This window comes from Lepidothrix coronata, unplaced genomic scaffold (assembly GCF_001604755.1).
Source record: "Lepidothrix coronata isolate B3197 unplaced genomic scaffold, Lepidothrix_coronata-1.0 Scaffold104, whole genome shotgun sequence".
Lineage (NCBI taxonomy): Eukaryota > Metazoa > Chordata > Aves > Passeriformes > Pipridae > Lepidothrix > Lepidothrix coronata.
The window spans coordinates 1,737,051-1,754,427 of record NW_016690284.1 but is presented as its reverse complement, the minus strand read 5'-3'; the positions used below and the strand labels follow the sequence as shown (position 1 = coordinate 1,754,427).

The 17,377-nt window shown below is 38.5% G+C and overlaps 1 long non-coding RNA gene across 1 annotated transcript in view; it reads right to left on the bottom strand.

The window, feature by feature from the left end:
- Window positions 1-16,512, bottom strand: part of LOC108501572 — a 21,139-nt gene extending 4,627 nt beyond the window's left edge. The window contains exon 1 of the long non-coding RNA XR_001876222.1: window positions 16,266-16,512. This is a non-coding gene — a long non-coding RNA (uncharacterized LOC108501572). The remainder of the gene's footprint in view (window positions 1-16,265) is intronic.
- Window positions 16,513-17,377: the final 865 nt, after the last annotated feature.

Here is a 17,377-nt window from a genome sequence, read left to right as displayed (position 1 = left end):
CTGATGACTCATATTCAACTTGCAGTCAACCAGGACCCCCAGGTCCCTTTCCATGGCACTGCTTTCCAACATCTCATTCCCCAGTCTTTACCAACATCCAGGGTTGCCCCATCCCAGGTGCAGAATCCGGCACTTTCCCTTGTTGAACTTCATGTGGTTGGTGATTGCCCAGTCCTCTAATTTGTGGAGGTCTCTTTCCAGGGCTTCCCTGCCTTCGAGGGAATCAACAGCTTCTCCAAGCTTTCTGTCATCTGCAAACTTGCTTATTATCCCTTCCAGTCCCTGCATCCAAGTACTTTATGAAGATGTTGAAGAGCACAGGGCCTAAGACGGAGCCCTGTGGAACCCCACTAGTGACAGGGCTCCAGTTTGATGTTACCCCATCTACTATTTGTTAGTAGGAGGAAAAACAACTGGCCAAGTAACAAAAGAGAAGTGCAGGAAGAAAGTTATCAGCCAAAGCCTCCTCTCCCTTAAATTGACAGAAAGGTTTACACTGGTTTCGGCAAGAGGAATGCTATTACAACAGGTATGAAATGTCTAAAACATCCTTAGATTTCATAAAACAAAAAAGGAGGTTCACCATTATGATGATCCAGAATAAATTGTGAATCATGAAAGACAGAGAGCAGGAATTATAAAGACTTTCCATTTTGTGCCTGCAAAGTGAAGCATGAGAGCAGCCCAGGAGCTAGAAGATCTGCCCTGATGCAGACAGCATGAGGGAGTGTTGTTCAGTTTGGCAGCATATAATCATCCTTGAGCACTCTGCACTGTCCCAGCACCCTGCAAGGCACAAAAGGAGAGCAAGTGCTCTGGTCCTCTCTTCCTTCCTGGCAAGAGCAGGATACAGACATTACCTCTCACAGCAGGGTGAGATTCCAGTTTAGCATGGCACTGAGGCAACAGAAGTTAAAGCTGGAACGCAGGCTGGATGGTCTATAACCAGGAATAAATCTAAATCTGTAGATGTTTGCAGGGAACATCATAATTTAATCATACATTGGTTTTAGAAAACTCAGGTTTCAAAAGTTCCCTGCACATTCTTTTGTTCACCTGTAGCAGTGTAAATTAACAGTAGAGAACAGCTACTGAGAGACTTAAACAGGTATTTTATTAAGGACAATATCATTAGTAGTTTGTTCTAACATTTAAATAAATTTGGATTGATATTTCTAGTCATTTCCTCTCAAAAATGGCAGTTTGCAAGTTGTTATTTTGCTGGTTTTTTATGTTTGCAAGTTCTGCAAATAACTTTTAACTTTTTGTACAGAATCCTTAATCCTTAAGAATTAATAAACTGCTAAGCTTAGAATGAACTACTGGACGATCGAATAGTCACCTGCTACAGATGCTATTTTGACAGAGTAAAAGGATTTTCATAAAATGCTTTTGCTGTCATGAAAAGGATCCTGTGACTCAGCCAAAGGCGTGCAGGACAAGGATATTTATCTCACTTCATTTGAAGTTATTCAACCACATCATTATGCTGGCTGCTGAAAAATAACAAGGAATGTCTTAGAAGAGCTGGCACAATATGCCCTGTAGACAGTGTTCTTCCTCCTGTCTACTGGAAAGAATCCCTGTTTAAATATTTAGATGAACAAAACTTGTATTATTAACAGCTGTACTTATGCTAGCCTCAAGAGAGAAGGAGAGAAGGAAAAGGGGAAGAGACAAAGAGATGGATAGAAAAAAAGATAAAATCTTAAAAATTAAACTAAGAAACAATAAAAAAGACAGAAACGTGAAAAGAAGATTGAGGTTACTTCAGATTACCCAAATGCATGGTATTTGTTTCCCATTTCACAGTGCTTCTCACTGACTTATTGGTGAAACAGACACCTTGGAATACCTTTAGGACACAAATCATTCACATCTCAGTAGAAATAATTTAAAAATAGAAGAGAAATTGCTCAACACCTGAGAAAAACAAGGCTGGTGCCTCAAACAACAACATCATTACAGTAATGTTATGCAACTATGCTGGGATTTGGGTCTGTACATGGAAGGCAGGAAATGCTATCAGTGATGTGCTCATGTGACAATTTGGGTAATCTAATTGATTTCCCTCTATTTTCCCATTTGTAAAATGGAAATAATTACACTTGTCTCCTTTCAAGTGTCATTTTGGATTTTAAAGATGAAAACTTTGTGCCTGATTTGAAGGGGACCATGGTTACTTCTCTGCAGCCTTAATAAAAATACAATTTTCACAAGGGCAGAAATTACAGCAGATTTTATGGAAATCAGTGGCTCAATGAAATGGAGCTGATTGACACTGCAAGTGTGGCCTCAGATGTTTCCATTAGTACTGTCAGCAAGTAAACCCTTTCCAGCCTTATCTGTGGTTGAACAAATATTTGTGATATCTATGGGTACAATACATTTCGTTAAAACACATTTTGTATTTGTTCCCATCCATACAATGCCAAATGGTGGTCACCTATACAAAATGTGAAACGATACAACCTTGAGTTAGCTTTTCATTCTGTTCTTAAGAGAACGATACACATATCCCAAAGGAGATAAAGAGTTAAAGCAGAATGGATTCTAAAGGCTACATTTCTGTGCAACTCTCCAACCAGTTCTCTTTCATATTTACATTCCTACAAATACATTCCTATAGTTCCTTTTGCATTTATCTGTTATGTCCTGCTATTAACCTAAATTGTGACTCCCTTCTTAATGCTTTTCTTTCGTTAACTAATTTTTTTTTTTTTTTTGCTGCATATAGTTAAGGGCAACATGGCTGATGCTTGAATGCAGAGCTGCACACAAGTGATGCAAGAAAGCGTATGTTTTGCAGTCTTGGGCCCTCGTTTGACTGGCAGTGGTATCAGAATTGGTATCCATCATGAACTAGGGTGCCTGAAAGGAGTGAATGTTTGACTGAAATGCTGAGCTCCCACGGTGCACTCCATATCAACAAGTCAGAACAAAGCTGCAGTGGTTACATCTAAGTTTCTTGGTCAGAGTTCATCTCTCTATTTAAAGGAGCATCTGCCTCCACAGGCCAGAGGAAGCTTAAGGAGGCTACTGACACTAAGCTGCGAAAGAAAGTGGCCCTCTGGGAGCCAGCTGGAGCTGTCAAACCTGGCCACTCCTACAGCACAGCAAGAGTCCTCTTTGTGTCTTTACATCATGTTCCATCACTTGTAGAAAAGTAAAGCTGACAGACCAAAATCACATTCCTAATGAAGCCTACTTATAAATTTGCATGCACTTGGAGAGCAATTGTAAGTAAGTTCCCCAAATATTTGTTAACATCACAGAAAGACACCTCACCACAGCATTTCAATAAAAAGGAGATTTAAAATTTACTCTTGTTGGTAATGGTATGTTGTATGAGGTACTGAACAGACACTGACTTAACAGGAATGATTAAACATTAAGGTTTATAGATATAAAAAGTAAATATTGTTGCAGGATGAAGGCTAGATTAATAATTGCCTCAAGGGACAATAAATTTTGGTGACTGACAAAATTTTGAGTTAGACAAGGCATCTAATACCTCTCGGGCTAGTGGTATTATTCAGGAACCAGTCTGTGAGTTAAATGCAGTTGTGGCAGTTCAAAAAGAAAATTGTGTTAGTCTTAATATATTTTCTCTTTTTCCTCAAAATAATAGCCTGATATCATAGGTATAATTTTTAAAGACTCTTTCAAGCATTAGTCTTATAGTAGTTATCACTAAATAGAAAGAAAAAATGTGGAAGTAGGTATACTACAGTATGACATGACTGAAAAATCAGTACAATGAAATTTCTTTTTAAATGCTGAGGTGGAAGAGGAAAAAAAAGTAAAATAAGTTAATCCATAACCCAAATGAAATAAAAAGTTTGAATTGTTTGAATAGGCATTAGTTGCAATGGTCACTGTGTTAGAAATCAATAGGTAGCTTCTGAAAAGGTTAAAACCAAAACCACTTGCATTGAATTTTGAGCCTCTGATTCTGCCTTGAGAATAATTCCACCAAACTCATGTAGAATTCTAATTTTAAAGAGTATTCCATCTGTCCTTTTCCATTGCTTCACTAGTGATAATTTTACTTGCATTACAGTATTAATCTAGATCTCTTACCCAATCTGATTAGTTATTTTGTTACTTCAATGCCATATGAATGATTTCAACAGAATTAAACCAGCAAAACAATGGAAAAATGCCATTGCAAACGAAGCAGGTTCATCTCTTTTCTGAAGCTTGCCTTTTCTGCAGGTCATATGACCTAAACTAATTTCACAAAACAAAAAAAGAAAATCCAACCCAAACACTTGAAATGTCCTTCCAAGACTTTCTCAGAAGCAAGGATTTCCCATCATCAATAATACATCAGGTTCTTGTGCAAAGGGCAGCCACGAAGGATTCTTGCAACATCAAAAACAAATCCATCCTTGAGGGATTTTTAAAGCATTTCAAAACATGTTCTCATCAAAACAAGCAGCTCACACATGGTAGAAACATTTTATTGTCACTTCTAAGCCATTAGACATTTCTGTGTGTAAATGATTTCTTACACTGTTATTCTATTACCTGAATGTTATGGTGTTCTTCTCAGTTCCTGAAAAGATGAAAAAGAGGGTTTATTATGTCCCTTTCTTTACCTGTGAGACTGATAACTTGATAAAGCTTTTGCAATCGCTTTTCCAAGGACAAACAAGGGAGAAAAAACATCCAAATTCATATTATCAACGTGTATGGGGGACTTTGACACCAAACTGGCTTGCCCGATGTGACCTCAAAAGGCACAGCAAAAGAATGAGAAAAACATAGTTTGGAAAGTATATGATGTTGGCGTTGGCAATGAGTACTGCTGAACTGCAGAGAAACACAGGATGCTTCTGCTGTTTCCGTTTTGCAGAATACATTTGCTTTTGGAAGGGTTTTTAAGGCATTTTCTGCAAACATAAACTGCCTGATGTAAATCAGTCCTTTACTAACTTGATCACTTGTTACAAATAATTTATTTTTGCTGAATCAGGAATAATTGTGTCTGACAAGGGCACATTTGCAGCTGCAACCAATAGTGACAGAGACTGGATTTTTTAAAATTACAAGAGTTGAAGTAGTTTGTATTGTACATAGAGATTCAGGCATTTTGGTACATGTATCCATGTCACCTTAAATTAATTTTTATTTACCCTAATAGACATGAAATATTCTAAGCTTAATTCAGAATTCATGGTTTTGCTTTCAGGAGGAATTTGCTCAGTACAAACCCACAGAATTGATCCAGAAGTCATGAATTATATTTTGTTAATGACACTACTAATTACAAGGAATGAGTACCTCATGCGATGTTCTAATTCTTGAGGGTTTTTTAGTAGTTAGGGTCTAACAACAAGTCTTAAAATAGCTCGGTAGTGTATTTCTCCATGGAATAACTTGAATGGGAAATGGCATGAAATCGTGTACCGAAGTGAACTTAAGCTTCGCCAAAGACAAGATTGTTAGTTCACGACAACTGCAAACGTTTGTTGCTTTGTAGCACCTTTGTTCTAAGTGAACTTAGAAAGTCTTAATTACCTCTGCAGCTGGCAGATTGACTGACAGAATCTGCAGAATTTTCATATTTGCCTCCGCTGCCTGGCGTGTCAGACCTGGATGCACGTACACAGCTCATGGAGACCAGCTAGGCTGTAAGCAAGCAACATATCTGACATCTGAGTTGCCTCTCACACTTGAGCAATAGCCCTGCATATGTGCCTGTCTTCCAGGACGTACCAGACCATCTCTGTACCTGCCACACAACTGGCATGACTCTATCTCCTAAGACAAGGGCAGCAACAAGATAAGTTTGTCGGGAATCAGTCACACTTGCCAACAGTGCTAAAAAGTGCCACTTCCCCTTCCCTTTTCTGTGGTTTTACAAGGGTTCTCACAAAATGTGCACATTTTGCTGTGCCCATAAACAACAACTGATTTGGGAACTCCCAGAGAGACTGTGGCTGCCCTTATAAGTTTGAGTCAGCTTACAATCTGTCAGCTGGATCTATCTGAGAAGTCAGAGTGGAGCCACCAGCTAGTGTGCAAGAAATCTGCTTTGCACTATCTTCTCTGCAGAGAGAAGCTCCAGTGCCAAATCCAATTTCCTCAAAACCCATACTTGGTTGCTCCCAAATGAAGAATCATGTAAAATCTGCAGTTAATCTAGTTTCTCACACTGATACACTCCAGGCAATTAAACTTCTGTTTTTCAGCATGGCTGAAAACATTTATTTCAACCAGTTTGAGTCACTCAGCACTCTACATTTCCCTTGAGCATAGATTTCTTTCATGTGCAGACCCTAACCTAGCCATGATCTGAACACAGCAGAAAATCAGAGTCTGCATAAAACATGGTCAGAAAGAGATGGGACAAGCTTCACTTTCAGCCAGAGGCTCCAATGATAGAGCACATGGGCAGGAGCCTGTTCCCAGATTCCTCCTCTGAACTTGGGAAATCAAAACATCAAGCCCACATTTTCCACAACAGATGGAACCCCTTTCTGCTAATCCAGAGATTCAAGCGCCCCCAGTTCTCTCTGGAATTTCACGTTTCCATAGAAAGTGGAAGACCCCTGTTAGAAAACATTAAACCTGATCTCTCCCTTTCTCCCCATTGAACAGTTCCCTGTCCTCTACTCAAAACTTATTCCTGCAGCCAGAGAGGTGACTCTCATCCCTCTCAACCGATGGAGCTAGTACCTGGATGTTTAGCACCTGGGTGAAAGCCCTGCCTGATTACAGGGAATGCCTGGTGTTAGCTCCTCTCCTGGAGGCATTTTTATAAGAAAGAAAGGAAAACAACCAACAAAAGAAGCAAACAAACAAACAAATAAACAAACAAAAGAACAGTTATGCATCTTCTCTGAACAAAACTGTAGGCAAATAATTTTTGGGATGGGAATCCCAAGGCAATTTCAAGTGAAGGGAGATGCTTTGTTGCACCAGCACAAGTTAACTATACCCTGAAAAAAGTGGCATTCAGTTCTCCTTGAAGATTTTAGCCCCAAGTCACTTCCTGAAAAATCACTTCATATATTTTAACCTTGTTAGAGGAATTAAGGCCACTTTCAGGGGGAAAAGCGAGTTTACACAAAAGAGCGCTGAAGAGACAAACTCATGAGGAACCCTGAAGGAGCCCAGAAGCACCAGGGCTTTCAGAGCAATTCACTTTGTCTAAATGTCACCCTGGGAACACTATTCTATCCCTGGTTGAGGACAGTTGTCTCAGGAACTTCTGCACTGTCTCTGATTCAGACAATGAATTTTTTGCAAAAAATGAATTGCAACCCCAAATTTGACTTTTGTTTACCTAAAATACCTGTCAATGGAAATATGACACTAATTTCAATTTGTCTTTTACTTTCTCAGTCTGAATAACCTCCAAACAGAGGAATAAGCTAAACACAGAACTTTAATATTTTAAATAGTCTCAGTTTAGTCAAATGAGAGTTGAGGCATTTATGAAAAATAAATATGGAGACAAATATGACAATTTCATTTCTAAAACTAGAGATAGTTTCATTTTCTATAAATGGTTGTTTGTCATATTATATATCTGATATACCTATTTATAATTTTATCTTGTCAAGATCAACTCTGTAGAAGATGAACTTACTATTTCCAAACCTCTAAAGCCTTTTATAAGTCAGTCCTGTATGCATAAGCATTTCTATTAGAAATAATAACAAGATTTCTCTAATACAGACTAGCCCAGCGAGTAACGGTGTAATACCAAGTTCTCGGGGTAGATTCTGCCATTAAGACACGGTTTTACCTTGTTGCATTATGGACATGCCTGATCCATCCCAGACGTATCTGAAAGTGCACAGATGCACCCAATCAGATAGATTTATGGCATATATTCTGACTGAAATGAAACTGCTGTGTCAAAACAAATCAGGGACAATGGTGTCCATAAATAAACAATTATCTTAATTGAGCTTTTAAGCTTTTGTAATTTATATTCTCATCTATGAGCACTCTAATTCTACTTGGATACTGGAACTCAAAGCAGGGTTTTGGTTTACAGAGCAATAGGAACCTGAGTCTGTAGTTAACATAGGCTAGTCATTTACAATGCAAACAGACAATTAACTAACTACAGGATGGTACAAACTACAGGAGAGATACTTGTATCTTTCTTAATCTTAACTAAAGAGGAGCTTTTTGTTATCTCAACTCTGGTGGATGTCCATTATTTTCCACCATCTGAAAACGAAGAGATATGACACGAGGCAGATATGGGGAGTTGATGTTCTATGAAAATAATCGTATACATCGTGTCTGTGACCTCTATCATAACAAAAAAGACCCTGAAACACATCTCTTCTTGTCTTATCGTCATAATGTATTTTTGTTCATCATTACATTAATTTTCGCAAGAGGATAAAAAGGTCTTTATTTTTTATCACCATTTAATGGTGTACCCACATTAGCTGAAGCATTAAATCCTTACTATCTAAGGATTGCTGGTTCTTTCTGTGATTCTGTGTTTGATGGATTTTATTCATGTGATATTCATGGCCAATTGTTTTGTGTTGCCTAACTAGACATAATGTAAAGATCTCAGCTTCATGAAAAATATGAGCTTTTGATAGTTTGAAGGTTTTTGTTTCTGCAGCAAAAAAAATCTAGGAGTTTTGAAAATGGTCTGTGGGAGAGCTAGGAAAGAAAAGTTCTACAAGGGATCTATACCTAGAAGAAGTTGGTAAGTTTTCTAGCTCAGCTGTGGGGGGACATTTGGGAGGAGCAAGAGGCTGGCTTATGTTTTCTATTTCCCATTCCCTCCTCTGTCTGCCTTTTGCAATCAGCTGTCCCTAGTGGGGTGGTCGTTTCTGGTCTATCAGACCCTTGTGCATAACATGGTTTAATCAGTAGTCTGAGTTACTCTTTTACTGTAGCAATGAAAGAAAAGCAAATAGTTAACAAGTGACTAGAAGTCTTTATAATTGCTGACCTTCAATAGTCTATATAATGTGACTTTAGGCCACTGAGTAATAAACAGACTAGTGTAATATTTACAGACATGTCTGGAATGCAGCAAGTTCCTCTCTTCTCTTTCACGAAGTCATTAATGGCTTTGCGAGGAATCAGGCTGCTGCCGTTCATGTTCCCCCAAAAACACTCTTTATCTCTTGACAGTTTATGCTGACCTTTCTATTTTGTTTTTGTTTGTTGTTCATGGATCCATTTCCCAAGTCCTGGGGTTTACAAACTTTTGTAAGGGGTTAAACATTTTCAGGAAATCATTCTGTTAACTCAGTCCTAACCATGGATTCCCCAGCCCAGTGATCAGAAGACCTCTTAGAGATAATGTTTCTCAATCAGTTCCTTTCAGGTGGAAAAGACCATGTTGTTTATACGGGTAGAATTTTCCTGCTAAAAGCACACAACTCTCCCTCTTTCCCACACCAGTAGCCAGTTTCCACTACTTTCAAATTCTGAACGCTGAAACAAACCTAGAAAAACAAGAAATGTGTATGGAGAGAGGAAATGAAAACATATGAGGGAACAGTTTCTTGCTTCCCTTCTTTCTTTGCCTCTAAGACAAAATCTGAATGTAATGGTGGCTTCTGACAAACTGGTCTTTGGTCTCTGAGCAAGTCAGGTACACAGGATTTACTTAGAAGAAGAAGGAAGGCATTTTCCAAATAACAAAAATCAGTGTTTTTGAAGAAGCAGAACAGATTCATAACATTGTAGAGTTCCATTAAAAAGTTTAGTAATTGTTTGCAGCTGCCCGTTAAAGCTATTTCCTTTAAATCCCATGGCACTGAAGGCAAAAAGAAAGAGCCTTTATGCCAATTTTTATACATCCTAGTGTTGGATATAAACCCATCTACTGTGGTCCCCAAACCATTTTTGGTTTGTTTCTGTTTTATTCCAAATACAAACAATGCACACATCCACTTCATCTTCCAAACCAAAAATAAAATCATGAAGATTTAAAGGAATGTACAGAAAATATATTCAAATTTTTACAAAACAAGAGAGAAATACTCTTGGAAGTGCTGTGTATTGGACAGTCCATTAAATATTCAATCTGTATCTGCATCAGTCATGCCTACTTTACAAAGGTAGAATTAAGCTTGGAAAGACTCCTTGACACAAAATACCACAGTCAGAGTCAAATCTGAGGTTTAGTGTTCACAGAGTTGTTCATTCCAGCTTTTAATTTGCTTTGGTTTTAAATGCACATTATGTTGTACTATGACTCAGCAATGAATTTGTCCCATGGGTATATTAAAGAAATCTTGCCCTCAGCTAAACTCACTTACCTTGCAATATTTACACTGTAGACGTAGGTTTGTCTTTCAACACAATGCTTTTAAATTTCATGTAACTACTCCATGGTATAATTACCCGTATGGACCTCACTTCATTGGAAAACAACATTATTAATTATGTAAAAATCTAAGACATTTTGAACACAGCTCAGAGATGATGGACCCAAACAACATCTATTTTCCAAGTACTGTATGGAATGAAGAGTGAATGGAAATTTTTTTTAAGGAATTTCTCTGCGAGGTCAGTACAAAGTCGATTATCAACACATGGTTATTTTTGCACAACAGCAAATAAGGAAATGCTATTTCCTTATGAGAAATCTGTTATCATCTTCCTCTGATATTGGACTAACTATTCTTGGATTAGTTCAGCAATTTCTTTCTTTTCCATTCCCACCCCCTCTGTTTCTGCACAGATGCAAAAAACATCTGTGTTGAGGCAATGACACATTTCTCACTTCAGACCCATTCCTTTCCCTTCTTAGGGAGAGCTGCTCTCCAGAGAACTCAAAAAGTTGCAGTGTGATAGTACTTATTTGTACTTATTATAGAAAAGACAATTTTTCAGCACTGTAACATCACTGTTTGGACAAGAGTGTGAGATACAAAGAGAACTCAGACTACAACTAAAGATTGTTTTAATTCTGCCTAAATTAAATCCACTTTGACCAATATTTCTATCTGACAGAACCAATATAGATGACACAAATAAGGAGGAAAAGAGCAAGTAGATATATCTGCTACAAAGACATCTTCAGCAAAGGAAGGGAACAAGCTGGAGTCTTAAAACTACTGTGCTGTCTGTTGGGCTAGTCAAGGCACTTCAAGTACATTCCACTGATGTTGTGATTAGGGTGACACAAAAGATCAACAGTAGAGATTGAGTTAAATAAATTTTTCACAGGAAGAATTTGTCATTATGTCCCACACAATCTGTGCAATCTTGTTTGATAACTGCTCCAGTCGTGCCCAATAAGCAACAATCCTTTCATTTCAGGTTATCTTATGGGGTGCTCTCATTTCCCTGCCATATTTTATTGCAATATCCCAATGAAAATATCAGCACAGGCATTTCTAAACCAGAAGCACTTACAATCCAGCTTCTGCCTCCCACAGACAAAGAGGTCACTTTTGCTACACAGCTTAGTGTTTTCCCCCCTGAAATATTTTTACTTCCTTTACTACAAATACTACTATAAAAATAAAAAGTACTCTCTTCTAAAATATAAGCAAGGAAATGAGTACTGCACAATGTAAGTGCTTGCACAATCTGAAGAAACACAGCCCATGAGACAGAAAAGCCATATAAACAATAAAAGTAGAGGAATAGAAGAATAATTATGGGAAACTGACAAAAGGAGAAGCAAAATGTAAGCCGAGGATTACATGGCTTCCAGTGTATTTCTGCTTTGCAAAATGTATTTGCTTCTCTCTTTAACTATTTCTTTTCTCAGTAGGTTTTTCTTTGCTACTCTCTCTTTCGCAAGACAAAGAGCTCTGCTGCAGCCTATGCCATTTCCTTGTGGTAAATGTCTGCCCATGTGCTGAAAGTATCCTTGTTGTGTGCACAAATGGCTGGAGCTGCACCTCCATTTCCCTGTCATAATCCTACAACAGCTGATTTTTCCATTGCAATCTGTATTTTTTTTTATTTGCTCTGTTTGTGTATCCTCCTTTTATCTGCATCATCTGCAGCAGAGAAAGGACTTCCTACCAGAACTGGTTTGCTGGGACTTTGTTCTGTTCACCTTCAAATTGGACTGTTGCTTTTGCATCATGACATAGCTTTGAATATTTTTATTGATTAATACTTGGCTGTCTTGTAGTCTTTCTCTTCAAACTACAGTGAAGTAATACTTGATGCATAAATGCAGAAGTACACCCAAAATCAACAGATGACTGTCTTTAGTCTAGTCCAGACATTTCATATCCTGTCAATTCAGTTGACAGGATATGAAATGTCAAATTGGGATAATGTGAGATCAGTTTAAGAAGGCTGGCTTGCGAATTTTTACTATTTCACTGTTCACAGTGACGGCTGAAGAGTATCTGTATTTCTTAGTCTGCTATCCCTTATTTTTCCCTCTTTTTTTTTTTTAGTACTTGTAATCAGAAATAGAGTCTTCAGTTGATTCTCCTAAATTTTCTGCAATTTTTCTCTTTTTGAAAAGAGCTTTTGAACACTCTGGATAAAATTCCTTCCTCTTTCAGTTGTTTGACTTAGGAGACACCACAGTGGTATCAGTACAAGTCTACAGGTAGAGGGAAAATTTTTATTTGTTACATTTTTATTTCTATTTTATTGCAATAAATTACTTATCAGACTCCCAGGATTCTTTTTACCACTATATTAGCCACTCCACAAACCAATTATCCCATTATCATCATCATCAGAATCACAGTTCTGAATAATGAGCTCAGAGGTCTCACTATCCTATCTTCAACAGTATCATTAAGGCTATGGCTGAGGAAGAGTAGAAAAGAAAAGCAAGTGTACAGTATTACCCTAGACAACTCTCCTAGCTTCCCATACTTTTCATATCAGGATCTTCCTAAACCGGATGTAGTTTCCACATAGTTATGCTTACTGTATCGTTTCCCCAAATTTTTAGTCATACCTTGAGCCCAGGTGAGCTCCTACCTACCATACTATCCTTTGGTGGGGTGCTCTGTGATGTAAAGAGGCACCATCTCTCATCTGAGCCTACTTCTGACATTCTCACTTAAAATTCTCTAATTCTTTTACTGATAGAAAGACTTTCATGATTTTATAGACCACTGCCATATTCTACACAAGCATTTCTTTTCTACAATAAAGGATATTAGATTACTAAGAAATCCTCATAGTCGTATGACAAGAGATGCACACTTTTAAGCATAGAGTAGCTACATGACTGGGAATGGTGTTTGTCCATGTAAGTGCTTCCCAACTACCTGGCGAAGTTCATCCCTTTTGCCCTCTGACATCACCGTGTTTATATTCAATTTTCTCAATGCAATGCGAACAACTTAGAGTTGTTCTATAAGCATCAGTGTTTGCTTCTAAAGCCTTACTGAATAATAAATACATCTACAGTTTTCTAGCAGGCAAATACAAGCTCTGTTCTGTGGTCTCATTGTACATTACCTTTATTTACAATTAAGAATTTAATGGTTGAAAGGAAGCAATCTCACCAACGATTTCCAGAATGATAGCGCACAGTATCTCCTGATTCACATTAGCTCACAATGCTCTCATATGCACAGGCAGATTAATTTGACACTATCTAGAAAACCAATACCCCCAAAATCACATCACTACAACCTCACAAATTGCATTCTAGCTGAGGAAAAAATTTCTACTCTATTCAGGTGGTGGGTATTCTGGTTGAAGAAAGCTACACTCAAATGTAGAAGGGCTGAATTTGACATTACTTGTCTGCAGGCAGCAAACTGGACCCCACACTAGTCCTGCAGCTACGCTTGCCAACACCTTCGCAAGCAAACAGCTTTTTAGCATCAGGAAGTACTGAGTTGCAAAATTTTTTCTTATCATATTTTCTTTATTTAGCTAGGTAATTGCATGTAGTAGTCTAACCCAGATTCATGGGAAGCCCAGAATTATCTGTTCCATTTGTGCACTACACCCTAGATGACACATTTTTATCTAGCTATAGAGACGTAACTGAAAGCTTTGGAATCGTTCCAAGTATTATCTGATCCACCCAGTTGCATTCATCAGGATTTATTTCTACACTTATCTCACAAAGACTTTCTCTCACCTACTTTTGAACGGCACTTAGATGATGCTTGGTACCATCCTGGCTACATGGCACTTGCAGACAAATCTGATAGTATTTCAGAGATGCCTGCAAAGAAAATGTCACCTATAGCATGTGATACCTGTCTCCTTACACTGTAGAAATACTGGCAGTCTTAAAAATACTCATTACTGTCTTTTTCAACATAACCCTGACATGAAGAGAGATGTGTAGGATGGGATGCAGCTATTAACTCATGGTGCTGCTATTACGAGACACTTTCCTGCCTGCCATTGCTCATAGAGGGTTGATGCATGGGCTGTGACACTTATAACTGCAAACAACCCAGAAAGCTGAGAAATTCTGCCTTGAAGAATCTTGAAGCAGCAATGACCCTACAGTTCTGCTATTCAAGGCAGAAGGCCTTTATATTGTATCTACAGGGGCTCCCTGATGCAAAAGCAGGTGGATTTTCTGAAAGAAAAAAGTTCCAAAAGATCCCCAACTTGTCAAGAAAACCTAAATATTTGCAGCTTTCCTGTCATATCAACCTCTTGCAAATCTTGACTAGCTGTGAAGAAGGCTCCAACAGCTTCCACAGGTGTGCAAAGTGCAGAACTAGCCACACGTAAGCAGGTATCATGCTAATGTTGCTTGACTGTGCACACGACAGATAAACAGGTCTGCCTTTCCTCTAGGGAGTACAGCTCAGTTAGGCACACTCTCCAGCTGAGAGTCTACCTTCTGTAGACTGCAATAGGACCCCCTGCTCTCCCCAGGCTACAGATGGCTTTAATCCTTCCTTTACCAATAATATGCAATTTTTCTTTGATCTTTAATTGCAAAGATTTTGCAGGCAGACACTGAAACAGTTAAACCACGTCTCTGGAAAAGGGAAGATGTAGACATGAGACTTTCATAAATATAACTTGTGCTTAAACATTGAGGATCAGCAGCATATTGACAGAGAAGTGGACAAGGCACAAATGAATAACCATATCTGTCCAATTCTACTGACTATCAAGTACATCTTCCTTGTATATCTATACTAATTTGTCTTTGTTGTCTGTGTAGGTGTACTATAGTTCTCTACATTCATATAAACACATGTGTACTTGCACTTAATCAGTAATATGAGTTTCCAAGCATATGGCTACTTTCTTTGGGTCCTTTTTCCTGGTAGGAATGCACTTTTACACAAACAGAAAAGCAGCTGAAATGGGGTTTGCAACAGACTGAAAATAGCCAATCTACAATCAATATAGTCTAAGTCAGTTCTCCTTGAAGAAAAGAAAAATATTAACAAATTAGATGATTCACAATTTCAAAACACTCATTTTCCCATAAAATTCAGTTGGAATGCTGAGTTTTTAATGAACAAATATCCTCCTGTAATCGTTGTCTTACTCAACTTGCACTTCTCCATGAACTAACTTTAGTCTCAGTCCTGGAAATGGTGTGTGAGTAACTGCATTTTCCAGGGCTAGTCACATTCATAAAGCTGCAATTTAAGAGTGGGATCTAAGTAGCTTGGACCAAATTCTGCAGTCTGTCCTCACTGGTCCAGGGAAACATTCAAGCGGGTCCTTGAATGTAGCTCCTCCACTCTAGGAATAGGGTGGCAAAGGTCTAACAGGAGGTAACCCACCTCTATTACCTTATCTGGTAGAAATTCTCATCAGTAGAGACATTCTGACATGCACATACTATCCATGAAGACCAGAAGAAGGGATAGGACAAGGAGGGAGAGGTGTTGAGAAGGTTTTAGGGGTAAGGCGGGGGCACGCAGTCCCAGAAACCAGAGAAACAGACAGTGGAGTTCCACACAGCAAATTTTGCTCTCTCAACAAAATCAGATGATTTGAAAACATGGAAGTGATGTATAATAAGTTAAATATTGGAAAAAATCCTCCTTGTCCCTACCCACTGCCTTCCCTCACCCCAAGTATAGCCAGTTAATGGTTTCACAATACTTTGTGGTATTACAATATTTTTTGGTGTTGGTTTTGAAAAGAATTCAAGTATATCACTCATCATGACTATGTACTGATCTAGCAGAAAATCAACAGTCTTACTTAACTTCAACTTTGTCACACAGACAAACTATGGGATCCCTCAGTTTGTCTTGTACCCCTGATGCAATTAATTATTAAATAACTGAACAGCAGTGGAGGAGTGCAAATATTTGTCTCTAAACAGTAGACTGGAAAGAAATAAGTAGAAGTAGTAAATGGAATCACACTTTACTCACCATTTCTCTTTTCCCTTTACTTCTGACATGGGCTACAGTAGCTGCAGAATCACCTGGCCTGTGTAATAAAGGACCTTGCTTTTCCAACCTGACACCCAAGTAGAAGTCAGCAGGGGTGCAAGAGTTAGGCTGGTCCTGAGTCAGTTCCACTGTGTGAATTTGCAATCTAGATAGATAACAGACTTCCCTCCTTACCCTTTATTATATTTCTGGACTTATATATGAAACAGGAATCATGTCAGCTTCATAGAACTTCATAGAATATGCTGAGTTGGAAGGGACTCATCAGGATTTTTGAGTTCTCCATTTAAGTTTCAGAGGTTGGTGATTGGCTTCCAGGATATTTTTACTGAACTGAACTTGGATGATCTTTCCAGAAAGCTGGAAGGGAACTTGTTTGTTTTTGTCACCTCATGCAAGAAGGTAGCAAATAAACTGAAATTTTCTAATACTCTTTGAAAAACATTTTTTTGCCTGGACTTCATGCTTCTGTAAGTGTCAAAATGATAAAAGCAAACAGCAGGGAGTGCATTATTTACAGAGCAGATACACTGAGGTCTTTTGGCACAACCTGCAAATGTACATCACCCCTCACCAGGGAGAGCAATGCTGTCATCATGGTCCTCCTGCAGTGCCATCTCTTCAGGAACTACAGCTCACTAGCACTAATTCTGATAGAAATTTGGGGTGTACCACTAGGAATTAGACTGAGATCAGTCACAGTATTTCACTTCTAGACTACACAGCTGACGGCAGCAGTGACAGCTTTCATGAAGGACCTCTTGCCAGCTGAGTTCGTGCTGCAGTGTAGCTCTGGTTCTGTTTTCAGCTTGTCCCAACACCCTTGGCCACCACAAACTTTCCAGATGGGAACATGTATGCAAGCTGCAACTTTTGCTGAATTTGAATGTCAGGTGAATTCAGTGCAGGTCCGTTTTGAGCTCATGTAGCTATATCATGTAGTATATGATGGAGTTTATAACTACCTATTTTGCAAGGGTACAATTAAGTTACTGTACCACTTAACAGCAGCTCTGACAGTCCATGTCTTGTCTTCTCTCATCACATTTCCATGGCTTTTCAAATGTCATCATACATATTGTGGATTTTAG